At 38.5% G+C, this 19,060-nt stretch overlaps 1 protein-coding gene across 3 annotated transcripts in view; it reads left to right on the forward strand.

Annotated features, from left to right (window-relative positions):
• khdrbs3 (KH domain containing, RNA binding, signal transduction associated 3) overlaps nucleotides 1-19,060 on the forward strand; it is a 112,395-nt gene that overhangs the window by 35,756 nt on the left and 57,579 nt on the right. The window contains exon 1 of one of the 3 annotated variants that reach the window (XM_026909877.3): nucleotides 12,592-12,706. The exons of the other annotated variants lie outside the window; for them this stretch is intronic. The gene's annotated coding sequence lies outside the window, so the exon portion shown is untranslated. Of the gene's footprint in view, nucleotides 1-12,591; nucleotides 12,707-19,060 lie in introns of those variants that run through there. 3 annotated transcript variants of the gene reach the window in all.

A 19,060-nucleotide genomic window follows, 5' to 3' on the forward strand; every position in this document is an offset into this window, starting at 1 on the left:
CCAATCGTGAAAAAATTCTGAAAAAAATTCAGAGGTTTTCTTCACATGTCTTGGAGAAAGCATGTTTTTGCCCTGCCTTTCCTGGTTGGTAACAGGTCGTGCAACAGGGGAGAGTTAGCTAGTGGGTGGGTAGGTAGATAAATGGAGACAAAAATCTACTTGGGTACAAATTAAAAAAAGTATCTATAATTAACCATACTCAAGTATTCAAGAGTTTTTACCACAAGTTCATCATGCCTGATCCTGATCCTAGCAAGCTAGTCATAAGAAAAATATTCTGCTAACCCAGACGAAGTTTGAATTTGTCTTGATGGTTAGCTAATATTTATTAACTCTTTTGGAATGAATGCTAAGTCACATTAGCAACAAAAAAAAACTTGAGTAGCTAGCTAATTTAATAAGCTACTTTAACAAGTTAATTTACAAAATGTAACTAGCTGATTTACCGAAGATAACCATTTCTTTAGCTTTCATGGTGAATTTTAAAGGCTGATATTTTATTTTTACATGGGAGACAAATGAGACATCTCATCCTATGTGAATCACTAACTTCAGCAAAAGAGAACATCTTACTAAGTAAAGAGGAAGAATAAAAGTACAAATCATTCAAAAAAGTACAATAATGTAGTATAATTACTCCAGGATTTTCCACCGCTGGTAAGCAGAGAGGTAAACTGTGCCACTTTTTCCTTGTCAGATTGGATAGCTTGCGCTGGAGTATGAGCAAGTAAACCTTGACACTTGGTCGGATCTCTGTCGTACTTGTCGGGATGAGCGATGAGGAGGTGACTGCGAGGCGCAGGTGTAGCGGGAATCGGACCAGAATCGTCAATTGATGTAGGTGGTTAGCGAGGTTTCCTATTGTAGCGTAAAAGAGAGGCGAGCTGTATGGCATGGCATTGAGCGGGGACAGCATGGCGTCCATGTTGACTGTCCATGTTAGAGGTCAAGGCTTCTGTCATGAACGATGGACATGCAAACGCAGGTGTAGGTTCCACAGCAAACAAATAAAAGGGGTCAGAAAATTCTCCAAATGGAGAGCAGTCAATAACTAGGACAGGAAAACCAGCAGAAGTCAAAGCAGTAAACAGCATTAAAATACAAAATCAAGCAATGTCACTACGTAGAGTATTTAATCACGTGGTGATGCGCGCACACACACACACGTGCACACACACACTCCTCACTCATGGCTGTAGTTACACTTTATTTAGAGGGTCAGGCGTCTTTGTACAGGGCTGATCTCCATGACGACCGAAACGTCCACAGAGACAAACGAGGACCGCAGGAAATGAGCTCACATGAATATTTGATCATCACTGAATCCTTTTCATGTTTAAAGCCTTTTTCTAATTAGGATTGTGACACATCGTTAATGAGAGGAGACGAAGAAAAATCAATGGAGTTACGAGTTATAGGTATTTATACCACGTCCAGTGCTTTAAGTAATGTTCTGCTTTTTAATGGAATATGAATGAAATGTGGAGAGTGTGTTAGCTTTCAGGTGTGTTAGCCTCAGTGTTAAACACCTGTGTAACCACAGAGACACAGTGGCTGCGTTTACATGCACATCAAATTCCGTTTAAGGTCTATATTCAGGTTGCAGCCGTATTCCGAATACGTTTATATGCGTAAGAACGCCTGAGTTGCCATTCCTAAATACCTAGCCTACAGCTAAGCATCTGTTAGCACCCACAACTCCTTGTGGACTGAGCAGGCACATATATCTCCATTCAGTGGATTTTCCGAACAAGGTGTTTACATGCAGCACATTTCCGAATTAAAATAGGCATATTCCAGGTCTGGGAATCGGAATTTGGGGAATCAGGATATTGCCTTCATCTGAATCAGGTAATCGGATTGCAGCGTTTACATGCATGACTCGGTACTAATTGGAATATGGACAAATTCCGATTAATATCGGAATATTGATGTGCATGTAAACGTAGCCAGAGAGAGAGAGAGAGAGAGAGAGAGAGAGAGACACTAGAGGCTGGGTCATCTTAGGATAGAGAGATAAAAAGTGCTGTATTTGTTGTCAGAATCTTTCTTTCTTTCTTTCTTTCTTTCTTTGTGCATTAATTTAATTTTTATTTTTAAAGGTGTTACACTGTGTTTGTTTAAAAACACCAGCACCCCACTTTTTTTTTTTTTTTAATAAATTTTATAAATTTACAATTTTATAAATTTAATAAATTGTATGTAAACTAGTTTTTCAGTAAATCTTGTTACATGACCTTTGTGTTAAACGTGTGTGTATCCTCGTGAAAGCAGAAATTTTTATTATAAAATGTTTTGGCTATTTCGGCCTGTCACATGTCCGTCTGATTTGTTCATATCTGAGCATGTACATGTTTCATGTATACACACACACACACACACACACACACACACACACACGCACACACACACACACACCCTTCCTGCTCCTTGTGCAGCTCTCCTCCCTGAGTGAGAATTCTGGCTGCGTTTCAAATGTCCGAGTTCCACTTAATGAAGACGTCTCGTCTCCGCTCTCCGCCGCTGTGTGTCTACTGATTCCCTGCTCCCTCGTTCTCTCTCTCTCTCTCACACACTTTCTCTCTCTTTTTCAGCTTTGACTCTCATAATAGTCACACTGTAGGACATTTCCTCTGTAGGCAGCGTGTTTGGTCAGCATTAACGGAACGTTCTGCCCGCTGAGGTGACGTCGTCTTCTGGCCAACATCAGAAGCAGTGAGAGCAGGAACTTGTTTCTCAGACGTTTCACATCAAACATTAAACGTAACAGTTAGAGATGCTTCGATATAATCTCACACACATCTCTGATTGAGTTTCAGTCGAGATCTCAACTACGTCACACACTGTTCTCAGATCTGCCAGATAATCAAATCGAATGACTTTACAACAAGCACACTAATGTAGAATTTTTTTTTTTTTTTTTTTTACTTTTGATATATCCTCATGTCTCCTCAAGTATATTTGATGAGAAAAGTACACTCGTGGATTTTTATAAGTGAGCATTTGCCTGTATATTTGAAGAGAAATACACCAGGTGCCAAGGATTCTATTTTCCACTGATGATTTTAGTTAAAAACTAGTATAAAAATTATTTGTATAGTATTTTGCTATCAAACCGATCCTTTCCTAGTAACTAAAAATGGATAAAAAAGACACAGTGTGTCCTTCTTCAATAAATCTAAATTTGTAAGCATTAACAAATTAAACAACACAGTTTTATTCCTTATTTATTGATGTTTTCTTTTTTTCTTTCTTTCTTTCGGGCTGTGGTGTTTTTTTCTCTGATTGTGAATATATTGTGTGATTGTATTGTGTGTGATTATATCGTGTGGTTATATTGTGTAACTGATCATCTGCACATTCCTACGGTTATATTTTCATCTCTATTCTTTTGTTGTCTTCATAAAAGACCAAGTCTCTCTCTCTCTCACACACACACACACACACACACACACACTCACTAAAGCAGAGTGTGCACCGTTAATGAGGTCAGCATTGGAACATTTGCAGTGATAATGACACAATCCACAGAGCTAATGATTCACGCTCAGCAGATTTCAGCAGCTGATTTATTTAGGATTTAATCATTTCCAGCGGAAGCGAACATGCGATCGTCTGCATCTCCGTGCTCGGTCTGCGCTCTCACTGTGTGCTAATGACTCACGCTAATACCACAGAACACCAAGCACATCCGCTTCAGAGAGCGAGGAGTCTCTATCGGTCTGCGTGTTCGTTAACGCTGCGTTGCTTCCTCAAAAGCGCGTGACTTTGTGCATCTGTGCACGCTGACGAGAATAATGAGATTTCTCTCATCAAAAAATCAGCAGCTGCATTTCACATCACTGAAGCTACGCCACTTCTACTTATCTGCTACGTTCTCAAGCACTCGCTATCAGCACATCCTGGAGTGTTTTATTCCTCTTACGCCACAGGAATTTACCAACAATTACAGCCATTTTTAATTCACTAACAAACAACATGTACTTTTTATTTCTTTAGAGCTACATTTAATGTCATGGAACATCTGTGAAACAAGTTAGTTCCTGTTTTCACTTGTGTTACAGCAGCTGTAAATGGCCGTTCCTTCACCAGCCTCGCTTTACTTTCCTAAGACAAACAAACAAACAAAACAAAACAAACAAAAAAACACATAAAGCGTAAACTCCTCCATCTTGTCCTGAAGATGTCGGAAAACTTAAAGTTCCAGCTTTACCTCTGACTGTTACAAAGCGCTGACACTGGAGACTCCTTCCATCAATGTTAAATAAACATCTCCTTACAGAAAACTTCACCATATCAATGATTTTTTAAAATCTGGTTATGTGGAGCATCCGCTGTACACGCCCCTGTGAATGAGCTGTTACTATAGCAACGATAACATATCCGAACAAGCTCATTAATATTCATATAAACCTGTGATTTGCAGCTGCACTACTGTCAGAGCTGCTGTTATAGACAATTAATCAACACCTTCTGACAAATCACAATCCAGAACTCAACAGCGCTGCGGTGTAACAAGAAATTAACAATAAATAAGAACAGATGTGTCACTAATAACATGAATCATTACAGTAAACACAACAAGTGAGCGTGTTGAGAGGCTTTCTCTCCCAATGATCCTCTTCTACATCGACACGTTTAGTTCCTGCCAAAACTGTCAAAATAACAAGTGCTGATGTTATTCACCTTCACACACAAGTCCCGAACAAAACGTGCGTGTGTGTGTGTGTGTGTGTGATCAGCACTTTTAAATAAAGCAGTTTGACTAGAAGAGAAAATGGAAAGTACATTAAAACAAATACAAGATGAAGAACAGGTGAGTTGGGACAGATGCCTTTCCCAGTGATTTCATTTGCTCATAAATGTTGATGTGTATGTACTGTGTGTGTGTGTGTGTGTGTGTGTGTGTGTGTGACCAGAGAGATGTCTGAGAATAAACAGATAACGAGGCGTGTGAAGGTTAATCTCTTTCTGCTGTGAAAAACACCAGCGCTCACACTCAAATTGAAATTCACACATTCACAGGGAGGACACACACACACACACACACACACACACACACAAATCTGAAAACTCTAAATCTGAGAAAATAATGCACTTTATTCAGTACAACGAACCGAACACTCTCACTCACTTCATGCTCGCTGCTGGCTGAGAGACGATAATACGATATATTGTACGATATATTGCGATATTAAATACACGCGATATTGTTATCAAATACTTTACACAATGCAAAATATCAAATACTTTACACGACACAAAATATCAAATACTTTACACGACGCAAAATATCAAATACTTTTACACGACACAAAATATCAAATACTTTACATGACGCAAAATATCAAATACTTTACACGACACAAAATATCAAATACTTTTACACGACGCAAAATATCAAATACTTTTACACGACACAAAATATCAAATACTTTACACGACACAAAATATCAAATACTTTACACGACACAAAATATCAAATACTTTTACACGACACAAAATATCAAATACTTTTACACGACGCAAAATATCAAATACTTTTACACGACGCAAAATATCAAATACTTTACACGACACAAAATATCAAATACTTTACACAATGCAAAATATCAAATACTTTTACACGACACAAAATATCAAATACTTTACATGACACAAAATATCAAATACTTTTACATGACACAAAATATCAAATACTTTACACGACGCAAAATATCAAATACATTACACGACACAAAATATCAAATACTTTACACGACACAAAATATCAAATACTTTTACACAACGCAAAATATCAAATACTTTACACGACGCAAAATATCAAATACTTTTACACGACGCAAAATATCAAATACATTACACAACACAAAATATCAAATACTGTACACAACACAAAATATCAAATACTTTACACAACACAAAATATCAAATACTTTACACAACACAAAATATCAAATACTTTACACAATGCAAAATATCAAATACTTTACACAATGCAAAATATCAAATACTTTACACAACGCAAAATATCAAATACTTTTACACAACACAAAATATCAAATACTTTTACACAACGCAAAATATCAAATACTTTACACGACACAAAATATCAAATACTTTACACGACACAAAATATCAAATACTTTACATGACGCAAAATATCAAATACTTTTACACGACGCAAAATATCAAATATTTTACACGACACAAAATATCAAATACTTTACACGACGCAAAATATCAAATACATTACACGACACAAAATATCAAATACTTTACACGACACAAAATATCAAATACTTTTACACAACGCAAAATATCAAATACTTTACACGACGCAAAATATCAAATACTTTTACACGACGCAAAATATCAAATACATTACACAACACAAAATATCAAATACTGTACACAACACAAAATATCAAATACTTTACACAACACAAAATATCAAATACTTTACACAACACAAAATATCAAATACTTTTACACGACGCAAAATATCAAATACTTTTACACGACGCAAATTATCAAATACTTTACACAACACAAAATATCAAATACTTTTACACGACGCAAAATATCAAATACTTTACACGACGCAAAATATCAAATACTTTACACGACACAAAATATCAAATACTTTACACGACACAAAATATCAAATACTTTTACACGACGCAAAATATCAAATACTTTACATAGCGCAAAATATCAAATACTTTTACACGACGCAAAATATCAAATACTTTACACGACGCAAAATATCAAATACTTTTACACGACGCAAAATATCAAATACTTTACACGACGCAAAATATCAAATACTTTTACATGACGCAAAATATCAAATACTTTACATAGCGCAAAATATCAAATACTTTACACGACACAAAATATCAAATACTTTACACGACGCAAAATATCAAATACTTTACACGACGCAAAATATCAAATACTTTACATAGCGCAAAATATCAAATACTTTTACACGACGCAAAATATCAAATACTTTTACACGACGCAAAATATCAAATACTTTACACGACGCAAAATATCAAATACTTTACATAGCGCAAAATATCAAATACTTTTACACGACGCAAAATATCAAATACTTTACACGACACAAAATATCAAATACTTTACACGACGCAAAATATCAAATACTTTACATAGCGCAAAATATCAAATACTTTTACACGACACAAAATATCAAATACTTTACACGACGCAAAATATCAAATACTTTACACGACGCAAAATATCAAATACTTTACACGACACAAAATATCAAATACTTTACACGACACAAAATATCAAATACTTTTACACGACGCAAAATATCAAATACTTTACATAGCGCAAAATATCAAATACTTTTACACGACGCAAAATATCAAATACTTTACACGACGCAAAATATCAAATACTTTTACACGACGCAAAATATCAAATACTTTACACGACACAAAATATCAAATACTTTTACACGACGCAAAATATCAAATACTTTACACGACGCAAAATATCAAATACTTTACACGACACAAAATATCAAATACTTTACACGACACAAAATATCAAATACTTTTACACGACGCAAAATATCAAATACTTTACACGACGCAAAATATCAAATACTTTACACGACGCAAAATATCAAATACTTTTACACGACGCAAAATATCAAATACTTTTACACAACGTTGTGATTATTGTTGTCCATTAACAAAACCAAAATTGTAATTCTTGACAAATTGTTGTGGTATAAGAGGAATAAAACACTTCTAGATGAGTGTGTATGTGGTTCATCATGACCTTTTTCACTGCTGCTCATTATCACTAGTCAGTTCTCTCTGTGTGTGTGTGTGTGTGTGTGTGCGTGTATCCTCACCCTGGAACACAGTGAGCTTCATTTCAATTAGCCCATCGATCTCCGCGCTTTCTCTCTCCACAACACACAGCTCTCAATGTAATCTGATCAATTCAGCTCCTTCTCTCTCTTTCTGTCTTTCTGTCTTTCTCTCTCTCTCTTTCTGTCTCTCTCTCTCTTACTTTCTTTCTCTCTTTATGTATCTCTCTCGCTCTCTCTGTCTGTCTCTCTCTCTCTCTGTCTCTCTCTCTCTCTCTCTCTCTCTCCTCCGTGTGACTCTGTGAGACACTGAGTCATGCTTTATTAGCAGGCCTGCATTATTTAGCAGCTGTTCATGGGGAGAAGAGCTTCATCAATTCATACAAACGAGTGTATAGAGCGAAGTGATTTGATGAGATGCGTGCTGTGTGTGTGTGTGTGTGTGTGTGTATTGCGTTGCGTACACACTCAGTTTGCTCGCTTTGATCAGTGTGTTGTTTTTGAAATCATGGCGTCATGCTGGTATCAGACGGCTGTTAGCTCATGTGTGGATGTTTAATGAAGATCAGATCCATCACAGAACACACTTGCTGCGTCTCAGTTCTCCTGCTATCAACCCTAAATAGCATCCGAGATTAGAATCAGTGTATCCTAAATCGTACCCGGGACCCGGACGGTCGAAGTGCGGATCCCTGGACACTTTTTCAGCTAATATTACCCACAAGTCCTTGCGTGAAGGAGGAGGAGTTTTGTGACGGTTTGCTTTGCTGAATTCAAGGGCGCATTTTCGAGAGGTGTAAATAAAACGTGGAAAAACAAATCAAGGGAATGGTGAATGAAATGATATAGTATAAATGATATAAGGAAAATGAATGAAGAAAAGCTGAATGCAAAGAGGAGTTTGTTTACGGTGAAAGTGTGCGTAACTAGGCAACAACGTTCTCTTCTGTCACGTGACGTGTTACTATGAGGCGCAATTCTGACACGATCAGATTTTTTTGTCCCACCTTTTTACATACTGTAACTAAGACTTGATCCATATCCCGTTCCTTTCTTTACATCATTCCTCCACCAACATGGCTGACCCTCGGCTGAAGACTGGAACGTTTTAACCCGTCGCTGTGGCTGGAGAAAGTAGAATGTCTTTCTGTTGTGATTATAGTGATCTTTCGCCTCTTGGTATTTTGTCGTATTTTGGTATTGAAGCCTCAACCAGGACGATTCACTTCAGTCGTCTGAGCACTAAATGATGACTTTCACCAAGCCTGGAGTCACATGTACTCCTGGGCAAAAAATGGACCAAGACCAAAATGGCAAAATGACAAATCACTGGTCAGGAAATGAGCAAGAATGAAAGAAATGTGCTCCTGAGAGCTCCTGTGCCTCCACACAGTAACTGTTTGGGGAAAATCTAGAAACAGGGAAATTCACTTCTATAGTCTTCATGTATGCAAAATCATGATAATGATTAAAATGTACAAAATTTTCCAAAAATAACTTCTGGGATATCTTCTTAGTCATTATCACCTGATGCAGCCCATCAAGGGCCTGATAATGATCTCAGAAATGCCCGGGATTGATAGATCAGCGAGAGATCCACAGTATCTGTTTAATTCTTGCTAATTTCCTGACCAATGATGTGTTGTTCAGATCATTAAAAGTTTAATATTTTGCCATTTTGGACTTGGCCCATTTTTTTTGCCTGGAAGTGTACTGTAACAAATAATATGAACGGATAAATAGTACAAGATGCCATTACTTTAAATAAAGGAACAGTATTGTGTAACTGATACACACAGTGCAGTGAAAACTCTTGCTTGCGCTCACATGCTGATGAAGATGAAGATGTGATGGTGAGAACAGGTGAGGATGAGGATGAGTGGTGGATGAACATGGATGTTCTTCATCACAGCCTCTCCTCCTGATAGAACTATCTCTTAATGAAAACTAGAAAACTAGACACACAGGACGCTAGTGTGTGTGTGTGTGTGTGTTTGTGTGTGTCCAGTGGAGCTTACTGAGACGTACAGAAAGAGAGACAGAGAGAGAGAGAGAGAGAGAAAGAGAGAGTAAGATGACATCATCTCTACACTTTTCTCTCAGTAGGAACCTGGAGGTAGACGTGGACCAGCAGCTTCTTCTCTCACTCGCATGTCGTGATGTTTGCTAGCGGCTTCGTCTAGCTACTTCCTGTCAAAACGTCAAAGCTCTCTCTGGGGGCTACGGTACATTTCACTGCTACGTATTTACAGAAATATACACGCGAGTGTAACTGTAGCAGAGACACCGTCAGCTCTTTTCCAATGATTTCCACTGTGTTTTGCCTCACAGTTCTTATTTACACGTGTACTTGTAAAAACTTACATCGCACTCTCACGTCAGAGGTGCTAACATCACTAACAAGAAAATCCTCTCAAGAGAAACGAAAATGTAGACGGGTTTGTAGACAAGATGGTTTATTTATTTATTTATTTAATTAATTTATCAGATGTACACCAAGCGACAGCAAGAAAACTGCGAGGCAAAAGTCACTGTGATGATGCACGCTATTTAATAATTAGCAGCTCCTCCGTCTTTTACCAACCAAAGACACTATAACCCCGCCCGCTTGTTTTCTATTGGCTCACAACCCTGAGGTCGATGAATTCCCAGGTCAAAGTTCACTTGGATAAAGTCAGCGAAAGTAACCGCTACCAGAAGCTTCTGTCCTGCGTCCTTTCCCCTTCGGTGAAGCAACGTTTCCACTGGAGAATTTTAATCACCTTTCTTCTGATTGATGCTTTAGCTGAAAAAAGAAGAAAAGCATCGTTTTCGTTGTCTCCTCTATCACTGTAGCAACATGCTATGATTTTTACAGGAAATGTTGGCACCTCTGTAACACTTACAAATTTGTAACAACAACAATTCGTATGAAAAGTTACAGAGATTAAGGGTAGGGGCGGAGTTAGCGTTCTCACCGTTTCTTATGACTTTTATTTGTGTGAAGTTGAACCATATCACCCCTCACGTGTTCAAATTCATACAAATCTCCATCACTGCAAGTATTCACGTCTTTACATCTCCAGTAAAGTCATAATTATGGCAGGGAATTTTGGAGTTTTCCGGCTGTGTTCCTGCCTCATGTATTCCCGGGATAGACTCGGATTCCAAACAAACAATATAATACAGTTAGCGTTAAACTGCAAGACTTTAGCTTTCTTTCGTAAACTAGAAACATATTTTTTAACAAAAAAAGCCTTTTTAACATCAAACTATGTTTAACAACTTGAAATATTTTAATATATTTTTTATTTACAGGAAAATATGATATTTAAGGAACATATTTGTAACATTAACTTTTGGCTTCAAGCATATTTTTACATAAAAATTGTAAAATATAGATATTTTTTGCATTAAAATGTGGTTTTAACGTTATACTAAAATATGTTTTTAACAATGTTTTATATTAAACATTCGGTTGTTAACATATTCCTTGCTTTAAAATATTTTTTAACTTTTTTTTTTTTCATTAAAATGTGTTTAACACTAAAATATATTTAATATCTTGAGAAACGTCTAGGAGTTCAGACAAGCCACGCCACTGTAGTTGGATTTCTTTTCATTTCTAACAGCGCAGTGAGAAAATTTACACTGAGGAAAAGTGTTGACTTTAGCTAACAGCTCTCATAGCGGTTACTGTGTCCAATTTGCCATTGTCTCCGTTACCATAGAAACAACAAGTTTTCTATTATGATGAGCTCAACAACGCTGAATTGCTGTGTGATAGCTGTCAGACGGCGGAGACAATGAGCGTTGCAGGTAAAGTTTCTTTATTTTGGAAAGAGAAACAAATCCAAAACGAGAAGCAGCAGACAGGCAGCAGTCAGGAGACGTGCTAACAGAGTTAAGAGACAAAGACAGAAACCAGAAACATAGTCATAACCATAAACACTATAGCACAGAGACATGGCACTGAACATACACTTCACAGTGATGAGTGTGTGAACTGAAAGTCTTTAAATACTGTGGCTGTGATTGTGTGATTGAGTCCAGGTGTGTAAAATTAGAAAGCCGGCGAACGTGAACGTGAGAGAGAGTTCATGATGGCTGGGTGTTGTAGTCCTCGGCGGCCATGTTTGTAGGCCGTATTGTAATCTGGGAGTTGTGGTCAGCAGCCATGTTTGTAGGCCGCTCTGTGTTAGGTGAAGTGACAATAGTTAATAAAATTTCAATGCATTAATATGTATTGCTTCTATACATTTATATAAGATTATATAGGTATAGATTTTGGTTTTTATTGCATAGAACTAATATGAATATATATATATATATATATATATATATATATATATATATATATATATATAGTGCTAAAATTCTCTAGACCTCAGCTGCCTGTCAGCTCCTTTATCAGCTCGGTGCTTGGATTAGATTCTGCTTCATTCGTGACTTTGATAAAAGCGTCTGGAGAAAGAATAAAGTGAAATGTAAATGCTGGCGTATAGCAGCGAGTCAGCAGAAGCCCAGTGAGAAAGCAGATAAAGCTCTGCGATTAGAGCGGCTCTCCGTGCTGGAAGTGCTCTGCGTGTCAGGTGAAAGATCTCTGCCGGGGTTTGTTCAGCCAGGAGCCTTTAACCGAGCTCGCAGAAGCTGATCGTGCTCTTTCCCAGCTGCTAAGACAGCAGTTTGGCGTGCCGCAGCAGCAGGAGGAGGAGGAGGAGGAGGAGGAGGAGGAGGAGCGCTACAGCAGCTTTGGGAAATCAGATGGTGAAATGTATCCTGAGAGAAAGACATTGTTTTTTTTCTGCTTCAGTAGACTTCAGAAGAACTCAGAGACCGGAGATATGTTCATTAAAGGAAATGTGTGAGGTGAGGTGTGTGTACAGATCTCCGAAATCGTGACACTTTACTTTCTTGCATCATATTTTAATTGAGATCTCGAGATAATACTTAGTAATGTGTAGTTTTTAAATGTAACGCAAAAAAGGACATAAAAATGGGACTGCTTTGAAATAAATGGCTGAAAATTTCAGATAAATAAGAGAAAAGAAGAGTTTCCAAAGAACTTACACTGAGTTGGGCCACTGACGTTTTGCTATATCATAGCTGAGTGATTTTAATTTATAAGTTTAGCTAGCTTTTATGTAGATAATCCACTCAGATATCAGCAGACACCATTACATGATTGTTGCTATGGTTACATCTCAGATTGTGTTATCTTGTTCTGCTGTTGCAGCTTTTATTTAAAACATTTCTGCGCACAGTAGCCTGTAAATGTTATTAGTTTAAGTGCAACATTTATGTATGAAACTCATGTCCATGGAACCAGCTTGAGACGACTTTGTGACATGGCGTGTTATCATGCAGCCTTTACGAGATGCTCGACTGGAATTACGACGCCCAGTGTGTGCCAAGAAAACATTCCCCGCACCATTACACCACCACCTCCACCACCAGCTTGAACTGTTGACACAAGGAAGGTTATGTCCATGGATTCCTGCTGCTGATGCCAAATTCTGATCCTACCATCTGCAGCAGAGATTCATCAGACCAGATGATGTCAAATCTGTCCGGTTTCTGTGCCCACTTGAGCCTCCGATTCGTGTTCTTGGCTGATAGGAGTGGAACCCGATGTGATCTGCTGATGTCGTAGCTAATCAGGCTTAAAGTTTGACATGTTGTGAGATGCTTTTCTGCTCACCATGGTTGTAAAGAGTGGTTATTCGGGCTACCATAGGCTTCTTGTCTGTGTAAACTCTAGAGACTGTTGAAGACTGGTGTGTGTGAAAATCCAGGAGAGCAAATCAGCAGCTTCTAAACTCCTCAAACTGGCACCAAAAACCATGTCACAGAAAAAAATCACTGACATCACTGATGTTTGATGTGAACATGAACATGACCTGAAGCTCTTGACCTGTATCTGTATGACTTCATGCATTGTGCTGCTGCCACATGATTGGCTGATTGGATACCTGCACGAGTGTGTAGTGTGTTCCTATTAAAGTAAGGGGCGAGCGCACAGACATGCAGTAATAAAGATTAAAAATAAGTTTAGACCACATGAATGACTCTTCGTGGCCATGAGGAAACAAGTTGTCTTGGTTTTGAGACACCAAGAAATTGATCTTGGCTAAAGCCAGCATCTCTGCATTTTTATTTTCCTTTATTTAGGTAAATGAAACACTTCAGGGTTTGGGACAGGTCATGATGGGAATTATTTACTGCTGCAAAAATCTAGTCACATTCTCTACTCAAACATGAACAATGTTCTTTTCATGTTTTAGTCTTTTTCTTCCTCTCCACACCTGCAGAAAGAAGAGCAATGTCAGCTGCTTCGAACTGTGATTTTTCACCAAAGTAAAAAAGAAAGGAAGTCAGAGGAGACGAATGAGTGCGCCGTTCGTCCTTCAGACTGAGCGGCGCTATTTGTCAGGCAGGCTGTCGAGCGTGTCCGGTGTGAGTGTAGACGTGTGACACGGCTTTTGTTTACCCTGATTTGAACGCTTTAACCCTGAGAGGCTGTCAGGGGGCTTTGACACGGAGGGCAACACTATGTTCATTTGTCCTTCTCTCTCTTCCGTCCTCTGACGGTTTTCCATCAAGCTGATGAAGGAAACCAGCTACAGAAATAAATATCACTGCTGAAATAAAACAGGTGGATTTCATTTTTATTATTACTGGAGCTTTCGTACAAAGTGTCTGAAGTAGCCTTTTGAAACATAAATATCACCTTTTTCTTTTTGTCGAGAAGTTCTTGAAAGTGCTTAGATTAAAGAAGCGTACTTGACTTTATATCACTGGACTGAATGAGGAAATAATTCATGAAGCCTGGAATATAAGTACAATATATTTAATTCAGCCTGACTGGAAAATGAGGCATTGTTCAGTTAATGACAGCTCTTTTATTATCCGTGGAAAGAAGAAAAATAATGCATTAAAAATGGTTGTAATTTCATTTTAGGACTGTGAGAGAGGAAGAAAATAGTCCTGGCATCACTGATAGACTGAAGACGTTGGAGATTCGTGCCAGCGCTGCAAACCAGTTCAACCTAATGTTTTAAATATTCCATACTGCTGGCTTTGGAAGATTCTGGAAAAGCAAGTGGAAAGTGGTGATCTGCACGGGATTGACATTTTTAATAAAAGAGCAAATAGTAGCCAGGCTTGTTTTTTTTTTTTAATTTGTTGAAAAGATTGCATCAAGAAAACATCAAGAAAGTGATAGCATACTGCTGGAAGTCAACTTTAAAGAATTGCTAGATCATAAAAAGAACCATTGTGAATGTAGAACGTTCTAGAGACCTCGCAACAATGCCAATGTTTCCTTAGCGTAAAAGTGTTTCTTTAACAGAAATAAGTGGAAATATAGGAAAATAATCAACGACGTGGTGATGTGATGAAGCAGAGTGACTGTTACCACCCCAAAGTTGATTATTTTCTTAAAACAGCACACCGCCGAAGTGTTTTATTCTTCTTACACAACAGCAATTTACCAATGATTAGCAATGAACAGTTGGAGAATCTGTCTGAATAATTGCTCATGGTGAGCATTAGAACTAGCTAAGCTGTTAGTTTAGCTCCATTTTACACTAGTGAGATGGTAGAGTAGCTTTTAAGTAGCTTTTAAGAAGTCTTGTTTTATTATTTTATTATTATTGTCTAATATATCAGGAGTTTTTGCCTCCAAGGATCCCTTCCAGTTCAGGCGACTGGTTTTTGAGTTACTGAGGTTTGGATTAAAGCCGTTCTTTTCATGTGAGCAGTCAAACAGGTTAATAACTATAAGAACTCAATAATAATGTAATATCATTGACAGTTATGATCAGTCCTAAAATCAAAGTAAACTAAATTAAAAAAATTGCAAACTCCCTGGCTGTGCCTCACAGACCCCATTTTGAGAATCACAGTATTAGATTTTGTGTTTGCTGTTGGTTAACGGTGCTCAAGGTTATGCAGACTCTCACCTGAGAAAAAGTGAAAACCTGAAAAAGTGAAAAGACTAGACATGTAATTTGGATTTTCTGGAATTTTAGTCTAGGTTAAGGTCAAACTGATCACTAAATCCATTTTGCCTAGTTTCTTTCTGCCACTATTCTTGATGACGTGCCAGAAACTACAATTTTTATGAATCTGGAGGACACAAAAATTAAGATCCGGTGTCTCAGCATTTTACTCTTTCAGACCTGTTTCTAATGGAGCTCCATAGACCTAGAATCCGTCCCGTGACACAACAGTCTGTCCCTTGGCTCAGATTTGTGAGTCTGAATATGATCACTATATTTTTCTACCAAAGAGCTTAAATGTAGCTGTATTGTATGTGAAGGAAGCTTGAAAAGTTCTCTGAAAAACCCTGCAACAAAAGCTTCAGAAAAGGGTCTAAAACCCAGCCTGGTTCGAAAGCTGTTCTCCATGAGGAGAAGTCAGTAGGACACTTTGACGTGTGGGCTTTGGGTCTGAAAGAGACTGTTTTAAAACTGAAAATCACGTTGGGTTCCTGTTGGCATCCTCTCAGAAGTGCGTCTTGTTTCGGCGAACCTGTTCTTGGCAGGTTATGTGAAGTGCTGGAGTCGGTTCCTCTTTCCTCTGGCTCTCTCAGGAGCGGGAAGTGAAATTAGAGGAGTTAATGGACCATCTCACCACAACCCACCCCCCACCACCCCCACCCCCCCAATCCTTTCTGTCCAAGCTACATTCCCTTACATCTGACCAGCCTTTTGAATTTTAATGCTCCAGTCCAAATCGTAGAGCCCTTCTTCCCCTAAGTGATGTTATCAGACACTGGCATGCGCACGCAGGACAGAATTCCCTGCGGATTTCCGATGCGCCTCTGCATGCATTTCCGAGCTGTAAATATGGCTTTAATGTGTTGTGACTACAGGACAGTAATGTGGCTCCGCTACAAACCCATCAAACATGAGCTCTGCTGGCGGTGGGACGCCTCCAACGCAGATGTTTGTGAGATTGCTAATAGTTAGCATCAGCATCCCTCCAGGATGGAGACTCGCTCCGCTAGCTGAGAACACTGTAAACACACTGGAGGCTTGCGCATTACTTCGGCAGATGTGTTCGTAGCCGTTTATCATTGTTTAATGTGGCTTTATTATATTTTGCTTCCCTGCGGAATTATTTCCATTAACAGTCTTTATTTCAAGAATAAGTGTTGATTTTACTGCCAGCTGCAAATGACAGAACTATGTTGGTGTCATCTTTTGAAGGATTTCTGAATTTCCTTTTTTTGCCGTTTTCTTCTGGCTGGTTTGAGGTGGGCGGAGCTATCGGAGCTCTATGATTTCATCTACAAATCAGAATTAGCAGTACCACACAAACCTGAAGGGACTTCTTTCAATCAGCGTTTTCCTCGCCACTACCGTGTCTGGCGTGATCTTTATGGATCTACATCTACATCCTGATTTCTATAAAGCTGCATTGTGGTTATGTCTACAAATAAAACGATCAGGAGTTTTAATGGGGAATGTTGGTTATAATTAACCAATTCACTTTTATAAGTGTATACAAATACAGCCTGCGTGGTCATGTGACCTAATAATGAATGAGAACAACGTGCATGGCAACGCCCCCTACAACAAGAGCTTATAATAACGATTAAAACAATCGGTTTGGATTAAAATGAGGCGTGTGCGCGTGGAATTTTTAGTGTCGATCACAATTAATACAGATGGCTTCCAGCAAGATTACGTCACAGACGCACGTCTGGAAATATTATCTCGTCCCAACAGTGCATTAGACGGGCTAGATTCTTGTACCAGAACATGATTAGATAGAAAGACACTTTCTGGAAATGTTTTTATATCCTGTTTTATTTTTACAATAAATTCCCAGGAGAATGGGGTAAAAATAGTTTCACAAGGAGAAGACAGTCAGTCTAGACAGTCTAGCTCTAGTTAGCTAGCTCGTTTGTGTCTTTTGTTCTAACCAGGGGTGTAGCATCTCCTTGCATCCGTCCTCTAATGAAACCCTGGTGAAGGCCCCACTGAGAGGATATGAACATGAAAAAGCAAATGTGGTGTGAACGGTTTGATTTGAAGCACATTGTGACTGCACCATATGAGCCCACAACATCTTTGTTCCAGATTCTGGAAAGCTCTGGTGGAAAAGCGAGGCATCAGGATGTACGAGAGCAGCGTGTTCATGTACAGTAGGTCAGGAGCGGAGACGGGTGTTTGATTTCAGCCCCGCCGGCGCAGGAATCGTTACACGAGCCGTCCTTCACTGCTGGAACCTGAAATGAGACGAGCAGCGAAGCGTGGAGCTGGGACGCTCGCTTTAACTAGAACACAAAGACACAGAGACAGACAGAATGACGGCGACAGAGGGAGAGAGAGAGAGAGGAACAACTGTGTCTTTTATCTTTTAGGAACAGCATGTGGTTTTGAGTAAATGCTAATTGTGTTTTCGGAGAGGAAATCGCGAGGTAGTGGCTGAACTTTAGGAGTTGTACTGGGTGTAATATTAGAGACATTGAAAAGATCAAATCAAGGACTCCCTCTCTCTCTCTCTCTCTCTCTCTCTCTCTCTCTCTCTCTTTTGTCTGGGTCCTGATCGAGGCCTGGCGATTATTTAGCGACTTAGCATGCAAACAATTGGCTAAATTCTGCATGAAGTAAGATACTAAGAAAAATACTTTTTCCAAATTTCATATCTCATATGATCTACAGACTTTTACCAACTTTTGCTCTAAGAAAACATGAATTCACTAAAAGCTCAGAGTTCACGAAGGCTATAGCGCTAATTCAAGGATCTGAGCTAGCGATGACTAAAGGACCTGAGCTAACGAATGCTATGGCGTTAACTACCATCTATCACTTGAATCTCTTAGTGAATTTTAGCTTTAGTCAAGGGTTTCCTGTAACAGTCAATGGTTTGATAAATCATGCAAGACGTCTCAGTTTTACATCACATGTCCCAGGCCTCCTGTGAATAATGTAGAAGGCGAATATAGCCATTAAAATGTTATAAGCTTCCATGCATGACAGTTCACAGGCTATTCTTAACCAGCTTTTTCATATTTAAATTGTTTATGCCGTGCTCAGCAGCTCATTAAGTCTTCATGAGGTGTTTATTTTTACAGATATGTGTGTGTTAGCCCCAGTCCTTCCCTGAGACAGTCTTCTCCCAGATCTGCTAGAACTTCACTTCCTGCATGGTCAGCACTTCTGACTAGACGTTATTATTAAATGTTCACTACAGATCAATATTTAATAT

This window comes from Pangasianodon hypophthalmus, chromosome 9, assembly GCF_027358585.1.
Source record: "Pangasianodon hypophthalmus isolate fPanHyp1 chromosome 9, fPanHyp1.pri, whole genome shotgun sequence".
In the NCBI taxonomy this organism is placed as follows: Eukaryota; Metazoa; Chordata; class Actinopteri; order Siluriformes; family Pangasiidae; genus Pangasianodon; species Pangasianodon hypophthalmus.